The 18,540-nt window shown below is 47.4% G+C and overlaps 1 long non-coding RNA gene across 5 annotated transcripts in view; it reads right to left on the bottom strand.

Annotated features, from left to right (window-relative positions):
* Positions 1 to 18,540, bottom strand: part of LOC102154866 — a 46,422-nt gene that overhangs the window by 13,950 nt on the left and 13,932 nt on the right. For 2 of the 5 annotated variants that reach the window (XR_005360711.1, XR_005360713.1), the window contains exons 2-3: positions 8,342 to 8,515; positions 7,821 to 7,921 (exon numbers count right to left, since the gene is read on the bottom strand). This is a non-coding gene — a long non-coding RNA (uncharacterized LOC102154866). Of the gene's footprint in view, positions 1 to 2,783; positions 4,452 to 6,923; positions 7,922 to 8,341; positions 8,830 to 18,540 lie in introns of those variants that run through there. The other 3 variants (XR_005360712.1, XR_005360709.1, XR_005360710.1) reach the window with 3 other exon arrangements.

Here is an 18,540-nt window from a genome sequence, read left to right as displayed (position 1 = left end):
ACATCCACATGCAGAAGAATGAAACTAGACCACTCTCTTTCACCATACACCAAGATAAACTCAAAATGGATGAAAGATCTAAATGTGAGACAAGATTCCATCAAAATCCTAGAGAAGAACACAGGCAACACCCTTTTTGAACTCGGCCATAGTAACTTCTTGCAAGATACATCCACGAAGGCAAAAGAAACAAAAGCAAAAATGAACTATTGGGACTTCATCAAGATAAGAAGCTTTTGCACAGCAAAGGATACAGTCAACAAAACTCAAAGACAACCTACAGAATGGGAGAAGATATTTGCAAATGACATATCAGATAAAGGGCTAGTTTCCAAGATCTATAAAGAACTTATTAAACTCAACACCAAAGAAACAAACAATCCAATCATGAAATGGGCAAAAGACATGAACAGAAATCTCACAGAGGAAGACATAGACATGGCCAACATGCATATGAGAAAATGCTCTGCATCACTTGCCATCAGGGAAATACAAATCAAAACCACAGTGAGATACCACCTCACACCAGTGAGAATGGGGAAAATTAACAAGGCAGGAAACAACAAATGTTGGAGAGGATGCGGAGAAAAGGGAACCCTCTTACACTGTTGGTGGGAATGTGAACTGGTGCAGCCACTCTGGAAAACTGTGTGGAGGTTCCTCAAACAGTTAAAAATATACCTGCCCTACGACCCAGCAATTGCACTGTTGGGGATTTACCCCAAAGATACAAATGCAATGAAACGCCGGGACACCTGCACCCCGATGTTTCTAGCAGCAATGGCCACTATAGCCAAACTGTGGAAGGAGCCTCGGTGTCCAACGAAAGATGAATGGATAAAGAAGATGTGGTTTATGTATACAATGGAATATTACTCAGCTATTAGAAATGACAAATACCCACCATTTGCTTCAACGTGGATGGAACTGGAGGGTATTATGCTGAGTGAAGTAAGTCAGTCGGAGAAGGACAAACATTATATGTTCTCATTCATTTGGGGAATATAAATAATAGTGAAAGGGAAAATAAGGGAAGGGAGAAGAAATGTGTGGGAAATATCAGAAAGGGAGACAGAACGTAAAGACTGCTAACTCTGGGAAACGAACTAGGGGTGGTAGAAGGGGAGGAGGGCGGGGGGTGGGAGTGAATGGGTGACGGGCACTGGGTGTTATTCTGTATGTTAGTAAATTGAACACCAATAAAAAAAAATAAAAAAAAATACTGAAAATATAAGGAACTTGTATACAACTCAATAGCAAGAAACAAACAACTCAACTAAAAATAAGCAAAGGATTCAAAGAGACATTCTCCAAAGAAGACATACAAATGGTCAACAGACAGATGAAAGGATGTTCAATAACTAATCATCAGAGAAATACAAATCAAAACAACAATAATATATTACCTCATATACATTAGAAAGGTTATTGTTCAAAAAACTATTTCTTATATTCCACATATGAGTGAAACAATATGGTAATCGTCTTTCTCTGATTGACCATAAGGGAAAAGGGGATGAAACTGAGTGGGGAAAAATTAGAGAGGAAGACAAACCATGAAAGACTCCCAAGTCTGGGAAGTAAACAAAGGGTGCAGAAGAGGAGGTGGGTGGGGGGATGGGGTAACTGGGTGAAGGGCATTAAGGAGAGCACATGATGAGATGAGCACTTGGTGTTATACTAAATATGTTGGCAAACTGAATTTAAATTTTTTTAAAAAAACTAAAGATTACAAGTGTTGGCGAGCATGTGGAGAAAGGGGAACTCTGGTCCACTGTTGGTGGGAATGCAAATGGGTGCAGTCACTGTGAAGAACAGTATGGAAGCTCCTCAAGAAGTCAACAATGGAATCAAACAAACACTTTTGGGAGGTGGTGAGGTCATGAGGGTGGAGTCCTCATGAATGCAACCAGTGTCTTTATAGAAGAGGCTCCAGAGAGATCCCTGGTCCCCTCCACCATGGGAGGACACAGAGAAGGTGCTGGCCATGAACCAGGAAGAGTCCTTTACCAGAACACAACCATGCTGGTGCCTTGATCTTGGATGTCCAGCTTCCAGTAACTGTGGGAAATAAATTTCTCTTTATAAGTCATCCAGTCCTTTTGTTACAGCAGCCCAAATGGACTGACAAATTCCTTGATTTTTCTTCCATTTCTTCCATTAGTTTTTGTAGTTTTCAGCATACATATTCTGTACATATAAGATTTATTCCTAACATGTTATGATCTTTGCTACTCTTCTGTGGCAGTTTAGAAATTTCAATCATTAATTGCTAGTATATAGATATACAAATGATTTCTGTATGTTGATTTTATATCCTATGACCTTGTTACACTCATTTATTAATTCTACTAGCCCTTTGAGGTTTTTTTCCAGTATTTTCTACATAGACATCATGCCATCTGTGAAAAAAGACAGTTTTGTTTCTTCCTTTCCAATCTGTATGACTTTTATTTATTTCTTTTGCTATTTCACACTAGCTAAGAATTCTAGCATGATATTGAATAGGAAACACAAGAATGTACATCTTTGCCTTGGTCCTGATTCACAAGGAAGGCATTCAGCCTTCTGCTATTTTTTTTTAAAGATTTTATTTATTTATGAGAGAGAGAGAGGCAGAGACACAGGCAGAGGGAGAAGCAGGCTCCACGCAGGGAGCCCGACGTGGGACTCCATCCCAGGTCTCTAGGATCTCGCCCTGGGCTGAAGGCGGCGCTGGGCTGAAGGCGGCGCTAAACTGCTGAGCCAGCCGGGCTGCCCAGCCTTTTGCTATTGATGTTAAAACTAGGTTTTTGTAGATGCCTATATCATTTTAAAGAAGTTCTACTTTGCTGGACTTTTTAAAAATTATGAATGGATGTAGAATGTCTTCAGATGTGTTTTCTGTATGTCATACCATTTTCTTATCCATCTTTAACTTTTCATATTCCACTTACATTTAACATTTCACTACTTCAAGTACAATGTTAAAATATTACAGCTGTATTGGACTGCACCTGCCATCCTTCATGCTGTAGTATAGTAGGTGTATGCATGTGCTACATCTACACATCTTATAAAGCTCAGAAAAAAACAGTACAGTTTTATTTAAAGATTTAATTTTTCTAGAGCAGTTTTGGGTTCACAGCAAAATGGAGACTAAGGTACTGAAATTTCTCATATGCCCCCTACCCTCCCACATGCACAGCCTCCTCTCTTATTAGCACCCCCCACTGGAGAGGTGCACTTGTTATATTGAGGAACCTACACTGGTCCATCATTATCACCCAAAGTTCATAGTTTACAATGTTTTCACTCTTGGTGTTGCATTCTGTGAATTTGGACACATGTACAACATGTACCCATGATTGTAGTGCCACACAGTATTTCTAGTGCCCTAAAGATCCTGTTCTTCACCTGTTCATCCCTCCGCACCCCCAATGGTATTATAGCTTTGACTTTAAGTTATGCGTATTACACAGAAGTTAGGAGGAGCAAGAAAAATAGAACGAGTAGCCTTTTATATATACCTATATACTTACCATTTTTGAGGCTACTTATTCCATTCTGAGGATCTACATTTCCTTTTTCTGGTATAATGTCCTTTATCTCAAAGAGCTTCCTTTAGCATTGTTTGTTATAGAGTTTTTCTGTAATTATTTCTCTAAGCTTTCTAAAATCTAGAACAGCTGTATTTCAACATTCTTAAACGGTAAGTTTGCTGTATATAAAGGAGATATATGGGAATATAAGGGATATAGGGAAACATAAGGGACATAAAGGATATGGCGGTCATAGAGGAACATGGTGGATACAGGGGACATAGGGGGCATAGGAGGACATAAAGGACATAGGAGCTATAAGGGATATAGGGGGATATAGGGAACATAGGAGTACATAGGAGATATAGGGGACATAGGGGATACAGGGGGACATAGGGGATAAAAGGAGATGTGGGGGACATAAGGACATAGGAGATACAGGGTTCTACATTTAAAGGTTTTTGTTATTGTTGTTTTTTATTTTCTACACTTTAACTCTAGTATCTCATTGTCCTCTGATCTCCATAGAGTCTGATAAGAAGTTGGCTGTTGATCGAATCATTAGCCCCTCTATGTACAGTGCCACATTTCCTATTGTTCCTTTCAATATTTGCTTTTTTGCATTGGTAAGCATCTGTTTGATTCTGATGCATCTCTATGTCTTTATTCTGCTTGATACTAGTTACCTTATATTTGCAAATATCTGTCTTCCATCACCTGGGTGATTCCAGCCACTATTTATTCAAATATTCTTGTTTACCATCTTCCCTGTCCTTTCCTCTTTTGAAGCCAACTGCACATATATTAGAGTTTGATCTTCTTAAGAGTGCCTGAGACTGTTATGTACCCACATTTCTCCTTCTGTTTTCACATTAGACCATTTCTGCTGCTCTGTTCAAGTTCATTATCTTCTCTGTCATCTCTGTGTAGCTGTCAAGATCATGTATAGACTTTGTTATTTCTGATATTGTATCGTTGAATCCTAAATTTTTTTCAATTGTTCAGATTTTTCTGCCAAGATTTCCTACTTTTTCATTTTTTGCAAGCATGGTTATTTGTCTCCATTGAGGATATTTATGACAACTGCTTTAAAATCTTTAATACTTCTGCTTTCTGCTAAAATGAAGTTAAAAGGGAACAAATTCAGCCTTCTGCCTACAAAACTAAAACTCAGGGTGGTGGTAGTGATACATAGAGCACTAGTTTTCAGACAGTGGCTCTCAGGCTGCATAGGACAGTGGTCCTTAGGGCATGCAAGGATCTGACAAGGTGAGACTTCTGTTGGCCCTGATGCCTGCAGAGAGAGGTTTTGGGCTTCATCACAGAGGGGAGAAGCTGGTGGTTTCCCTGGGCAAAGAGATGGTCCTGGGAGTGCTGGAAGGCTGAGGAGACTCATGTATACCTGGAAGACCACCAGCAAAGAGAGAACTGTGACCAGAGGGAAAGAACTTCAATGCTTGATGGGTCCCATCGAGTCTTCAGCTGAACACTGACCCATGTGCAGATATAAAGGAACTACCCAAGGGCACAGAATAAAACACCAAACAAGAATTAGAGGGAATAAACCTTGGGGCTCATGAAGAACCAGGAATGGTTTGTGTTCCAACCAGGTCATAGGTGGCTCAGGAAAGCCTCATAACACAGAGGAGACTGTATGGAGTATTCAGAATGCTTTACCTCAGGAATAGAGCATGAGTGGCCTGAGAGGTGACGCAGATCCCAACTCAGAATGTTTAAAATCAAACATAAATATGTCAAGTTTTTTCAAAGTCACACAACTCTATCCCAGAAATAAAGCTCAAGAATAGTTTTAGGAATACAAAACTATCCAGGAGCCAACAAGGAAAAATATGCAGTGTCTAGCAGCCAAAGGGAAATCACCTGGTATACAAAAAAGCAAGAAAACACATCATATGAAGAGGAGAAATATCAGTTGGTTGAAACTGACAAATGGCACAGATGAAGTAATTCACAAACAAAGATGGAATGTTGTTACTGTCACTGTATTCTGTGTGCTCAAGAAGCTAGTGAGGATGCTGGTGATGTTGAGCACAGAGAGAAGAAATAAAAAAGACCCCAATCAGACTTTTGGGGATGAATCCTACAATGTCTGTGATGAAAATTCACCAATGAGATTAAGATCAGATCAGGCACTGAGAAAGAAAAGATTAATGAACTTGAAGACACTTAATAGAAACCATCTAAAATGAAATAGGGAGAGAAAACAGAAAATGAGCAGAAAGTTAACTGGGGGGATGACTTCAAATGGCCTAAAATACATGTAGTCAGCAACCCAGAAAGAGAAGGAAAAGAAGGAAACAAGACAAAATATTTGAAGAAAAAATAACTGAATATATTCTGTATTTGAATTTTTTAAAAACTGTGACCAGCATATCCAAGATACTTAAAAATTCCCAAGCCCAAGAAGCCTGAAGAAGGCTTATCTTAATTAAATTGCCTAAAGAGAGTGATAACAAGAGAATCTTAAATTCAGATAAGGAGACATGCTACATACAGGGGAACAGAGGGAAGGATGAGAACAGGTTCCTATTGGCAAAGTGGAAATGGGGAGAGTGGAATAAGGCCCTTCAAGCCCAGGAGAAAAAACTGCCAATTCAGGGCTCTACAGTCAGCAACAAATGGCGTAAAGAAGGTAAAACATCAACTTTCTCAGACCTACAGAAGCTGCAATAATTCATCATCGCCAGCAGATCAGCACTAAGAAATGTTCAGAAAGTCCTTCAGGCAGAAAGATGACACCACACGGAGACCTGATATGAAGAAGGGGGTGGACAAAGTGCCCAACGACACCACCAGGAAGACCCCAATGGGTAATGGAGCCCTTCCACCCACTGTGAGGTTACTAAGTTGCCATGAAGGAGTGTGATGTTATTTGAAGAAGGATGAAGGTAAAGCTGTGTACTACAAACCCTAAAGCATGCATGTGAGCATGCACACACATGCACACAGTTATAGGGAACCAGCAAAAACGGGATTAAATGGTATCATAAAAATACTCAAATTATCCAAAGAAGGCAAATTCAGAGGAAAAGGGAAATGAAAGCCAGATGGACAATAAAAAACAAATAGCAAGATCACAGAGTTAAGGCTGATGCTCATTAACAGTAGCATTTGATGAAAATACTGTCCAAACCCCAATCAAGAGTCATCACTTTTCAGATTTGATAAGAAAGCAAAACTCAACTGTGTGCTACCTGCCCCACATCCACTTGACTTTTTTTTTTTTTTTTAGGATTTTATTTATTTATTCATGAGAGACAGAGAGAGAAAGGCAGAGACAAACAGAGGAAGAAGCAGGCTCCTTGAGGGGAGCCAGATGTGGAACTCGATCCTGGAACTCTGGGACCACTCCCTGAGCTGAAGGCAGATGCTCAACCACTGAGCCACCCAGGTGTCCCATATCCACTTTAAAAATAAAGATACATATAAAAATAAAGAGATAAAAAAAAATCTACCAGTAACACCAGCCAAAAGAGCCAGCGTCATTGTATTCTTATGAGATAAAGTAGATTTCAGAGCAATGAGTCCAGCCTGGGATAAAGAAGGTCAATGTGTGGCTCCTAAGGGGTCGGTTATCCAGAGGACGTAATGCTACATGCCTCTGCACCTAGTCACCAGGCTCCACGGTACACAAAGCACAAGCCCCATCTGCTGTCTCAGCACCTGGGGCATCCTGGGTTCTCTCTCCATTCACGTTCCTTTCTCCGAGGAATGTGTCCTATTTACTAGGTCTTTTGCATGTTGGGTAGTACTTTTGGGCTGTGTCCACCTTATGAATGTGCTCTGGAGGAGATTCTGGATCCTGTTATTTTTCACCAGTGACGTGTCTTGTTTGGTTCAGCTGGTGGTAAGAGCTGACCTAATTCAGCTGCCCCCGGGCGGCAGCTCCAGCCTTAGGTCTTGTCCTTGGCTGGTTGCTTTCCAGAATGTTCTGTGCATGTGGTTAGTCAGTAGAAAGGTGGGCAGGCTGGCATGCAGGTTCCCTGAACATTTCCTGCTCTCCTATAATCCCCAAGACCTGCAGTGGCCAAGCTCCTGCCACCCTAAGGTTGTCACTCTCCAGCCGGCAAAGACCCATTTGCCTCCCGGATCTGACTCCAGGATGAAAGGAGAATCCTCCTTGAACAACTCCCCCCCGAACTGCTGCTGCTGCTCTCTCCCCAGCCCTCAAAAGGCTCCTGTTTGCCTTCTCTACAGATTTCCTAGTTGTTTTTCTGTGAAGAACGGAGTGTGGCGTGATCTTACAAAATCATTACAGGAAGCACAGGCAGCAATTACCCATCCACTTTTAGGCCGCCTTCTGCAGGAACCTCACATCCTTTGAGTCACGCTGGGGGAAAGCGTACGTGTCATCTGCTCCGGAGGTCACGATGGTTTCCCTGCGTGGGTGAGAAACACACAGTGTCTCGTCGGGGACACTGCAGCCCCATGAAAGCCACCGACCGCACACGAGGAAGAGAGAGGCCAGGCACAGGCCCCTTTCATCTTGCACCGCAGGTCTCCACTGCAGCGCCAGCTCTTGCCAAGGGCCCATCTCCCTTCTCCCTTCAACGCCCTGCCCTGCACCCCCACCCGAAGAGTCTCCACCAGGAACTCCCTGATTCACTCTCCCCTCCACTCCTGGCTGCTCCCTGGCCCGGCCCCTGCTCAGCTCCCTGCTGCCCCTTCCCCGCCACACCCGGAGGCTCCTCTAGACAACACCCCACCCACTCCCAGTCAGTGCCCCCACAGAGATTTCCCTGATCTGCCTCCGGGCCCCATCCTGCCTCATCCATCAGGACTATTTCAGAGTTCCTTACCCCAAAAAGCCCGCCTGGACCCCCCAGTTGGAGTTAGGTCCTTCTGCTCTCCTTAGAACTGCTGCTGTCCCAGTCGACTCTGGAAGTCTCAGACCCAGGTGGCCACTGGTGCAGCGGGCTTCCCGGTTCCAGCCAGCACCTTCACAGTGAGGGCCACAGGGCAGCTCCACAGCTCTGCAGTGGTCAGTGAGAATGAGAGGCGCCCCCCGGCTTGGCTCTCCCCACATGGCCCTCGATGTGGCCTGGCCTTGGCCTGGGGCTACCCGGGCTCTGCCCACGTGGCCAGGTATAAGTTCAGACTCGGGTTGATGAGCTGGATGCTCAGGGTCCCCCTGAGCCTTACAGGCTTGCAGAGGTGAAAGCAGGTGTGGCCCCTCGGAGCCTTTCTTATTAGCCTTCCCTGGAGGAGGATCCAGCGGCTGGGCCAGGGAGCCTCTGGGGGAAGGGATGGTCTGAGCTCCTGGTGCTGCTGGCCATCAGAGTCCATCCTGAAATGAACAGAGTAGAGCCCACAGGAGGCCTGGGAGCAGACCCTGCTCCACTATCCCTGACCTTGAGGTCAGTTTCCTTGTCTCTGATGGAAGCTTGACAGTACTGGGCCCCACAGACCCCATGGGGCTGTCTGACGGTCCCCCTCAGCTGCCTGGGTGACACAGTGGGAGGAGGTGGGAGGACAAGCCTGGACTGAGAGCCAAGTGGCCACGCCACAGCCCTGGGGCATGAGCTTCGTGGGGGTGCTTGCCACCCCATTACAGACGGGACACTCTGGCTGAGGCTGCTCAACAGTGTGGCTGGCCACATGCCTCGAGCGAGGAACAGCCAGACTGGTGCAGCACAGACGCTCCTGGAAAGTTGTTAGCTGCGCCTCGGCTCCCACCTCTATACTCCTGTCTTCTCAGGAGCATCCAGGGGACCCAAGAGCTCTCTCATTCCTAACATTTGACTTTGCTCTTGTTCAAAGCTGATGGGCCACAGTTCAATGCCATGGGAAATGCTGGGCTTTGTGAGGATGAGTGGGCCCACCCACCTTCCAGAATGAATGCGGCATGTATGTATTCACTGGACATCTTTGTTTTACCCAGCCCACATCTGTGGCTGTTGAGTCTCAGGGAAGGAGTGGCACCTGGGCATGCCTGACATTCTCCAGATAGACACAGGACCCTGTTGTGCCCTTCCCTCCTGCGCCTTGCCCTCTGTCTCTGCCACCTTCCTCCCTCCTCCTGCCCACCCAGGCCCCAGGACCCTGGGGTCACCAGAGCAGCTAATGGATCACTGCAGTTTCTGAGCTGTGGTCTTGACTCATCCTACCTCTGTTTCTTGACTCATTGCCCTGTGACCTGCTGGAAAAACAGCAGTCCCAGCCCTGGATTAGTCCCTGGCCCCTGGGCTTCTTCCTGATGCTCTCCCAAGTCATCGAAATAGCCCAGATTGTGTGCACCCATCTTTTCTTTAAATATTTTTTGAGCAGAGCTGATTTTAAAAACATAAGTTATGTCTGTTTGGGCCAAATGCAGTGACTTCTCTCAGACTGAGAAATAAATTTATTAAAAATAATTCTGAAAAAAAATTCAAAAAAATTAAAAATAATTCTGTTGCAATGAAAGCAAGGCTGAGGTAGATCTGAGCCACAGTTAGTGTGAGTCCCCTGGGTGCAGCTGTGGCAGAGTCCCCTGGCACTGCTGGGCTAGAGGGCAGTGCACACAGCCACCCACTACCCCTACTTGCCAGGCCTGGACTGTGGGCAGAGAAAAAGAGAAAGATAAGAATTGATAAGGAGAATGGGTTGGCCAGGGGGGGCCACACAGATGGCTATGGGACAGAGGACGGTGGAGAAAGGACAGGTGCAGGGTTTTCGGTCCAGGTTGGGGGATTGGGGGGCAACCAATCCCTGTGGAGACTGGCCTGTGCCAGGGCTGTGCCTAGATATAGGGGCACCAGCAGCTGCCTTTGCTGCTGTGACTTGACTGGCAGGAAAACAGAGTGGGAAATGAACCTCAGTCAGTGTGGTCCAGGGACCTCGTCAAGGCCAGGCCTGCAGGCTGTGCCCGCTGTACCCGCTCAGGTGCCCAAGGCCACAGGGCATCGCCACGGCCCTATTACCATAAGCAATAATGCAGAGGTGTGATAAAAGCCATCTGTCATTCATAAAAGGTGATGTCGCCTTTTTGCAAAACCATAAGTCATCCTGGGGCTCAGCCAAGAAATGGCCCATAAAATCCTGAGTAATGGCCTCAAAGCATACTTTTCAATATAAAGAATATTCTAGGCAGCTGTTTCTAGAACTTATCTGTGTGCAGTAATTTTATACCCAAAACAATTACTGGGCTCAGTGTCTGATGCACCCCTTCAGCACCCCCCTCATTAGCAGCAGTAAAGTGTCTAGAATGTGTGATGGTCCTGTGAGCACAGGATCCTGCCCCCCAGTGACAAGTGGTAGGCAGTGCTGTGCTCGTGGGCCATGCCCTTTGCCGTCGGATGCATCGGCACGCAGGGGCCTGGGGGGACACCCACTGTCTTCAGGATCTCCAAAGTTACCAGGGAGGGGGAGCTCAGCCTGTCCTGAATCTGTTTCTATGGTAATGCAAGGCCAGCTGGATTTGTCCGCATTGGATGAGGGCAGGCATCCAGGGATACCGATGACCCCAAGGCTGGTGAGTGACACAGAGCGTGAACTCCACCCCAGGTGGACTCGTTCCCAGAGCAACCAAGGCTTGCCTGACTGCACAGGGGGGCGAGGGATGGTGGGGCCGTGCCTGCCTTGGGCACCACTCTATAGCCAGAAGGGAGCGGAGCTTGCTGGTGGCTCATGAAGACCCAGGAAGTGCTTTCTCTGTCCACCCTACATGAGGCCCCCGTCTGCTTGGGGGTGAGGCCAGGAGAAATCTCTGAGTGCTTCACTCTCTAGAGCCACAGCTCCTGGATGTCAGAGCAGGGATGATTCTGAGGCCCCACTGTATGTCCAGGACATGTCTCTTGGAAGGAGAGAGCAGCGGGGTGCATGCACGGGCCCTGCAGCCCTGGCTTCCAGGCACAGAGGAGCAGCCTGGGGTGAGCACAGGCCGAGATGTCTGCCAGGATGGAGACACACACACTGTGGCTGAAATGGGCACTGCACAGAACCAATCAGCCAAATCGGTAACAGCAAAATCGATACCGCTGCTGTCACGGAGTCAGTCACTTCAGTAACACCGGGCGTGGGGCTTTCTCGTGGGCCCACGGCACTGAGGTCGTAGGGAGCCACCACTGGGCGCTCTCCCGGCGGCTACACAGGCCACAACCACTATCAAATAGAGTAGTTGTGTCTCCACTTGCCTGAAGTCTCGATCCTTGAAGGCCTATTTTGATTCACCTTGGGTCATATGGACTATTTTAACTGGGAGTCAGGTCCCTGGGTTCCCATGCTGGGTCAAGCAACTGTACCCACCATGGGAAGTTTTAAGGCAAAGTGACTATGACCTTGGAGAACGTAGGGCAGGTGACACTCCGGTGGGTAGGCTGCGGCCTGTCTGATTACTAGTTTACATTCATGTGGCCACATCAAGGAGGCCCCAGTCCCACACTCTTGCCCCTAAGTGGCCATTCTGTAACCAAAGCTAGGCAGGGCTGGCCAGCAGAGCTGGAGTACCAGCAAGAGCTAGCCCGGCCAACTGAGCTGGTATAGTCATTATGGGGTGCTAGCTAAAGCATATGGTTGCCTCTCTGGTGGATGTTCCAAAATTGACCACGCTGGTCGTTGCACGCATCTATGAACACACAACAACCACGGAACCAGCACTAGGTGCTATGTGAATTACAACTCAAGAAAGCTGTTTGAGTGAAGGAAAGGACCTGAAAATTCTGGAATCAGTGATCACTGCCGGGTGTGGGATGCTGGGGACCGTGGCCAGCACCAGGGCCACCGCTGAGAGGCTGAGCGGCTTACCTCAGCTGGAGAGCCGTCTCTGCTCTCCTGAGAGCGTGCTACTGTCACCTGCAGCCCTGGCCACCCCGGCATGGGGATGCTGGGATGGTGAGTATGTTGTGCTGCCTGACACATGCGGAGTGTTTTTCTATCATGAAGACATCTCCTGAACCAATGGGGGTTTCAGCAAAGGTCAGAGGCTCCTTCTCAGCTGCAGGGAGGGGTCTGACTGGAAATGGGCACCATGGGCACAGATGTCTCTGGTGCTCTGGGTGAGAGTTATGGCCATGCCCCAGACTGGCCCTCCTACCACCCTCCCGGCAGTGGAGGGTTCACTTGGAGGCCCCTCTCTTCTACGCTCCCAAGCGGACAATGAGATCAGCCTGACAGATGGGCTGACTCCAGGCAAGCCAAAGCAAGTGGGAGTCTGTGTGCTCCATGAGTCACGGGCGACTGAGCCAGGCAGCTGAGGGCCATGCAGCCCTGAGGTCAAGGTCATTGTGAAGATGCCTGTGAACAGGGGCTCAGGCCTCGATGCTGCTTGCTGGCCAGATGCAAATGGATACAGGGTGGAAATGCTGCTGCGTCCATGCACACGAGCCGGAGATGATCCAGGCGCCCTGAGGGAGCCCTGACAAGAGGGCATAAAATGAGGAAAACTAAAGGAGTAGATAATACTGAGAAGAGACTTCTGCGGGGCCAATGGTGAAGGGAACATTCTTGTATAATCACGGTGCAAGAGAAAACCAGTCTCATTTTCCAGGCCTGATGCTTGGCATTTATACAGAACTGGCTTTTGTATCAACACAGGTGGGCCAGAGCCTGGAGGCCCCTTGACATTTGCCACCTCTCCTGTGTGCTGGCGCCCCTCTACCCAGGTGGGCTGTTGTCTAGGGTGACCCTGCTCTCTCCAGGTTCCTGGGACAGTGTGCGCTCCCACTTCAGAGGTACTGTGGTAAGTGGGGTGCCACCTCATTTGGTCAGAATAGCAGCAGGGTCTCTGTGGCCTTCTCCAGTTTGCCATTGTGAAAACCGAGTCAGAGCGAGGAAGGCGCTGGCCAGGGTCACACAGGTGCCTCGCACAGGCAGGGACTGTGAGTGCCTTTTCATTTTTTTCCCAAGTGCAGTTTACATAGATAAAAGCTTCATAAACTGAAAACACTTGTGTACTTCACACTCAGATCAAGAAATAAAAAGATCCCACAAACTTAAAAATATCCACTCTCACTGACAAGACTGGAGAATCCCAGGTGCTCATTTTTAGTATTGTCAGTAATTTTAGGCATTTGCTTCATTTTGTATTGGCCTTACTTTATACAGTTGACCTCGAATGACACGGGGGTGGGGGGGAACCAACCCACCACACAATCGGAAATCCTCGTGTAACTCTGACTCCCCAAACACTTAACTACTAGTTTACAATTAACCAGAAATCTTACTGATAGTGTAAACGATTAACACATACTCTGTATATATATTATATATTGTATTCTTATAATAAAGCTAGGGAAAATACATTACGAAGAAATCATAAGGAAGAGGAAATACATTTAAAGTATTATACTGTATTTAGTGAAAAAAATCCTTGTGTAAGTGGATCTGTGCAGTTTGAACCTGTGTTGTTCAAAGGTCAAGATAATTTTATTTTCCTTTCCTTGATGCACAACAGATGCTGAGCTTACCAGTGTTAGGTTTTCCTATGTTCTCATGTGTGCACTGGGCTACAACTCTGCCTCTAGTTCCAGCCTCACCTGCATCTCTGCCGGCTGAGCTCTGCCTGGGAGAGCTGCAGAAGGCGGGTGGAAGAGCCCTGGTCAGCGAGCCTGGGCCTTGCATCTGACAAGGAAGTGCACACCCCTGGGCCCCTATTCCACTGTGAGAGATGCAGGTGACTCCTGCATGGAAGAGACTCTCCTGGGAGCCTGGAGACCCCCAACTCCACTGCTTGCCCTGTGAGTCCAAGGAAGGGGAAACAATACTTTTGTGAGGACTAGTCCAGTCCATCCTTATGCCCGGATGGGTCAGAAAACACCACTGAGGAGAGCCGCCAAGGGCCTGGGCCTGCTCAGTCCCTTAGTCCCTCCTTGGCTGTGAAACTCTGCTAACACGTCAGCGCCCTTGCCTCTCAGGGTCCGAGCTGATTAGATCTAATTACAAGACCACCTGGTGCAGCAGAGCAGGTCCTGCCAACTGGTCAGGGGGACCCCACTCACTGTCCCTTCAGAAGTGACCAAAGGGTGATCATGTCACTGAAAGGCAGTGCCTCACCTCCAGCCCCAAGCCCCTCACCTGCCCTGCACTGTGCAGCCTCAGGCCAACAAGGGGCCCCACATGTCTGGTGCCTGCTCTGCTGTGAGAACAAAAGGTTGGTCTTACAGTCTGCTGGCATTTTGGAGTCAGTTCTCCCCATGCCAGCCTCTGCCCTGGGGTACCTACATGTTGTAGTTGTTCCTGCAAAGGCCTATGAAGTAGTAGTGCTGTTATGACACCTATTGCAGAGATGGGGACACTGAGGCACAGAGAGAGTCAGTGACTACTGGGTTCTGAACTCCTGCAGCCATGGGTGCTGCCCTGCTGAGGCCCCAACACTCAAGGCTGTGGATGCCTGGACACTTGTGAGGCTGCTTCTCTTGCACCTGAAGCCTCCTTCCCGTCCTCCACACACACTGAACCAAGAGACCCCAAGAAGATGCAGCATAGCTGCCAGAGAATGGGTTGGTACCGGGTTTTGATTGTAATCCTTGTCAGGAGATTCAGGGGTTGGAGTGTAACGGAGCTTGACAACTACCTTCCCATTATAGAATCTCCATGTCTCCAATTCCTGGGAAATGACAGGCTGGTGCAGGCAGGGCCCAAGATGTGCCGGGCTGGTGACAGAGACACTAATCAGGGTGGACACACCTAGCGACAGCGACCTGTCCATGGCACCTGTCAGCATGGCCCTGCGTTGGCCGCTGGCTGCGCCTGGAACATCCTCTCAGAGCCTGGGCCCACACTGAGGCTGGTCCCTTCCAGAGGGACGGGGTCCACTCTGAAGACAGGAGAGCAACAGAGGGAGTCTGGGGAAGAGTGTCATCCCTCCAGAGGGTGGCTGCATGGGAAAGGAATAGCATGGAGGGTGGGGAGCCCTCCCTGAGAGCCCTAGCTGCAGCCCAAGGGCCACAGGGCAACACAGGAGCTACACCCTTGGGTGGCCTTGGGAGTCTGCCCAGCTTGGGCTGGCTTAGGACAGTCCAAAAGTCACTGGGCTCTGAGTTTGAGCTAATCCTGGGGCTGGTCTCCTAAGGGAAGGCCCAGCCATAAGGCAGTAAAGTCTCCTTCCTAAATGTACCATAACCTTTCCTCCTCCTCCTCCTCCTCCTCCTCCTCCTCCTCCGTCTGCCCCTCCTCTTCCTCCTCCATTTTCCTCTCTTTGCATGCCTTATCTCCTACAAAGTCTGCCTGCTTTCCTGAACCCTTCTGAATTCCAGGTTTCTCTGGGCATTTGTTTCAACTAGAATATCTTTGCTACTTGTTTCCATAAACATCATACCATGGACATGTTCCACTGTCGTCAAATATTCTTAACAAACATGATTCTTAGGGACAAAATGATATTCACCACGATTGTGTCAGGATGCATCTCCTTGCTGGTAGGTACTCACCTGGTCTCCAATGTTTCACTATAATGAATTAAACTTCTTACCGTACAGTGTGGGCGGGGACTCTAGTTATTGTCCTAGGGTAGATTCCTGAAGCAGAACTGCTAGGCCAGAGCATGTCTGTTTACTCCAAAGTGGCATGCATGTGTGTGTGTGTGCGTGTGTGCATGTCTGCGACAATCTCAAACCTGAGAAGAAGTTGCAAGGGCAGTACAAGGATTTTTTTCTGACTGCTCTAAAAATAAATTGCTGACTAGGAGGTTCCATCACTCCCAAATTTTCCCACAAACCAGGACACTGTGCTGCATCAGGACAGCACAACTATCAAAATCAAACCAGGAAATGGACACTGATGCTTTGCTAATCCTCTTATACTGCATTAACCTACCCTCCGCCCCACCAAAGGGTCCAGTTTAGAGCCCCTGCCAGCTTCTTTACTCTCTCTCTCCTTAGGAGGAGTATTTCGTCTCATCTTGACTCTCGTGATCTTGGTGCATTTGATTACAGGTCAGCTATTTTCTGGAGCATCTGTCCATTTGGGTTTGTCTGATGTCTCTTTGGGATTAGATGCATCCCTGACAGGAATGCTGCACATTAGCAGATTTAGAAGATCCAGGTATAATTTGGTTTCAACATGTATGAAATTTTTAAAACCCAGAAGAATGAATCCATCTACTAGTCTTTGCCTTCAGGTAATGTGTGTCTCTCCTTCACTCAGACTTTTCTAACAACCTCAGTGAGATTGTGAGCATTTTCCACATTAACCCTCTGTCTTTCCAAACAATTGCTGAGTTGTTACTACTGAGATCAGGTCTCAGTTTGTCCCTATTACATTTTCCAAATCACTGCTGACTTCTACAGGAAAGTCATTCCTATAGATATGTAAAAAGTTCATTTTACACATCTTGTTGACAATGTTCTCATCACATATTTCCCCCTTACTTCCTGCCTCTTGCCCATCCCTGGCTCTATGCCCCAGAAACTTTTGCTCAGGTTTGCAGGTGCCGGCCACATGGCCAGTCCTGAAGAGCACCTGGCAGGGAAGGGCCCACCATGGTGGTCTCTCCAGAGAAGGTGGGGATCCTCTTCTGCCATCCCCACCCCACACCTAGCTATAGTCCCTCTGCTCTTTGCTCACCAGAAACACCCCTGTGGTCTGTGACTACTCACCCACGTTCCAGCTTCCTGTGCTGTGGACAGTTTGTGTCTTTTTACTTCATTTGTTCTTTATATATTTCTTAAAATTCCAGTGTCCCAGTGAGAAGGAAAGGCAGGGAACAGCACTGACACCACCAGCCCATGACCATCCTAGCCTGCCATCTATGATGGGGGAGCTAGAAACAATGGAGATCCTCCCACATTCACTAAAGGAGCAAAGAAACATAAATGAAGGCCTAGCAAAAATGCCTCCCCTCCTTCCACAAAGATCATGCTCAGCGGCAGTCAGAGCACTACTCACTGACTATCATCTCTCACTCATCCCTCAGGACCACCGAAGCCTGGGCTCCTATGGTCAGCCTGTGGCTGTGGGATCACATGCCCCTCCCTGCATGGGGGAGCCCAGGCAGAGAGGCCTTGGCGCCAAGGTCCCAGGGCCCTTTGGGAGCTGTCTTTCCTCGATGACCCCCAGTGAGATCTGTACCTGGGTGGCTTCCTGAAAATCCACCTCTTGATCAAGGGGATCTGAACTCCAGCAATTGTTTCCTGAAGATCTGGATTACAGAATGGAGGGTTCCTTGGTGAAATCTGCATTGTGTCTTTTTTCCAAGGGCATATCCAAAGACATTTTAAAAATACATGTGGAGAAAATTCAGGTTTTCAGAAATAGTATGTTACAAAATAAACTGCATGTTTCCTCTTTTCTGTATAAAACAGAAAACACATGGTTATTTTTAGCTTCTGGAGCTCCACTGGGAATGGGATGGTAGCAAGTGCCAGTGTAGACACAGAGAGGTCCTTATGAGCTGCTCAACCCATGCCATCCAAGTGCCTTTGGAAAGGACGCATGTAAGCAAAACCTTATTCTCACCCGTGTCAATGCTGGTCTAAGTAACAGTAACTCACCAGTAACAATGAGTTACTGGTCTACGTAACAGAACTCACCAGTAACAATGAAGGACACCTGCTCTGGGATGAACCCAGTTAAGGTCCTGTAGCTCCCAGACTTGGTTTCCTTATGTGTAAAACCAGGATAGTGAAACTGAGACCTTAGGCTTATAATGAAGATTTCATAAGAAAAAGTACCCAAAATGCTTGGCACACTATCTGATACACTCAGTAATGGGAACTGCTTGTGATTGTACCATCAGTGTTTATCTTTAGATTCTGGTATTTATGCACTAAATCAGCTCTGCAGGGACCAGCAGTCTGGAAACTCCCTCTTCCTTGAGGGAATCGACCCCACATGTCCTTCCCCTTGCCCACAGGAGGTCTGGGAAAAAGAGTAGCTTTGAGGATTTCACAAAGCAAATATCTGAAAGAGCTCCCAGTGACCACAGCTAGAATAATTTGAGGAAAAACTAATGGTTTTGAATATGTCATTAATAATGACAGTGTTAGATAATCATCCATAGACCAAGTGAGAAGAAAGGGCAGGGAACAGCACTGACACCACGAGCCCATGACCATCCTAGCCTGCCATCTATGATGGGGGAGCT

The sequence above is a fragment of the Canis lupus genome, chromosome 6, assembly GCF_011100685.1.
Source record: "Canis lupus familiaris isolate Mischka breed German Shepherd chromosome 6, alternate assembly UU_Cfam_GSD_1.0, whole genome shotgun sequence".
Lineage (NCBI taxonomy): Eukaryota > Metazoa > Chordata > Mammalia > Carnivora > Canidae > Canis > Canis lupus.
The sequence above is the reverse complement of the archived record's forward strand: the minus strand, read 5'-3'. Positions and strand labels throughout refer to the sequence as shown.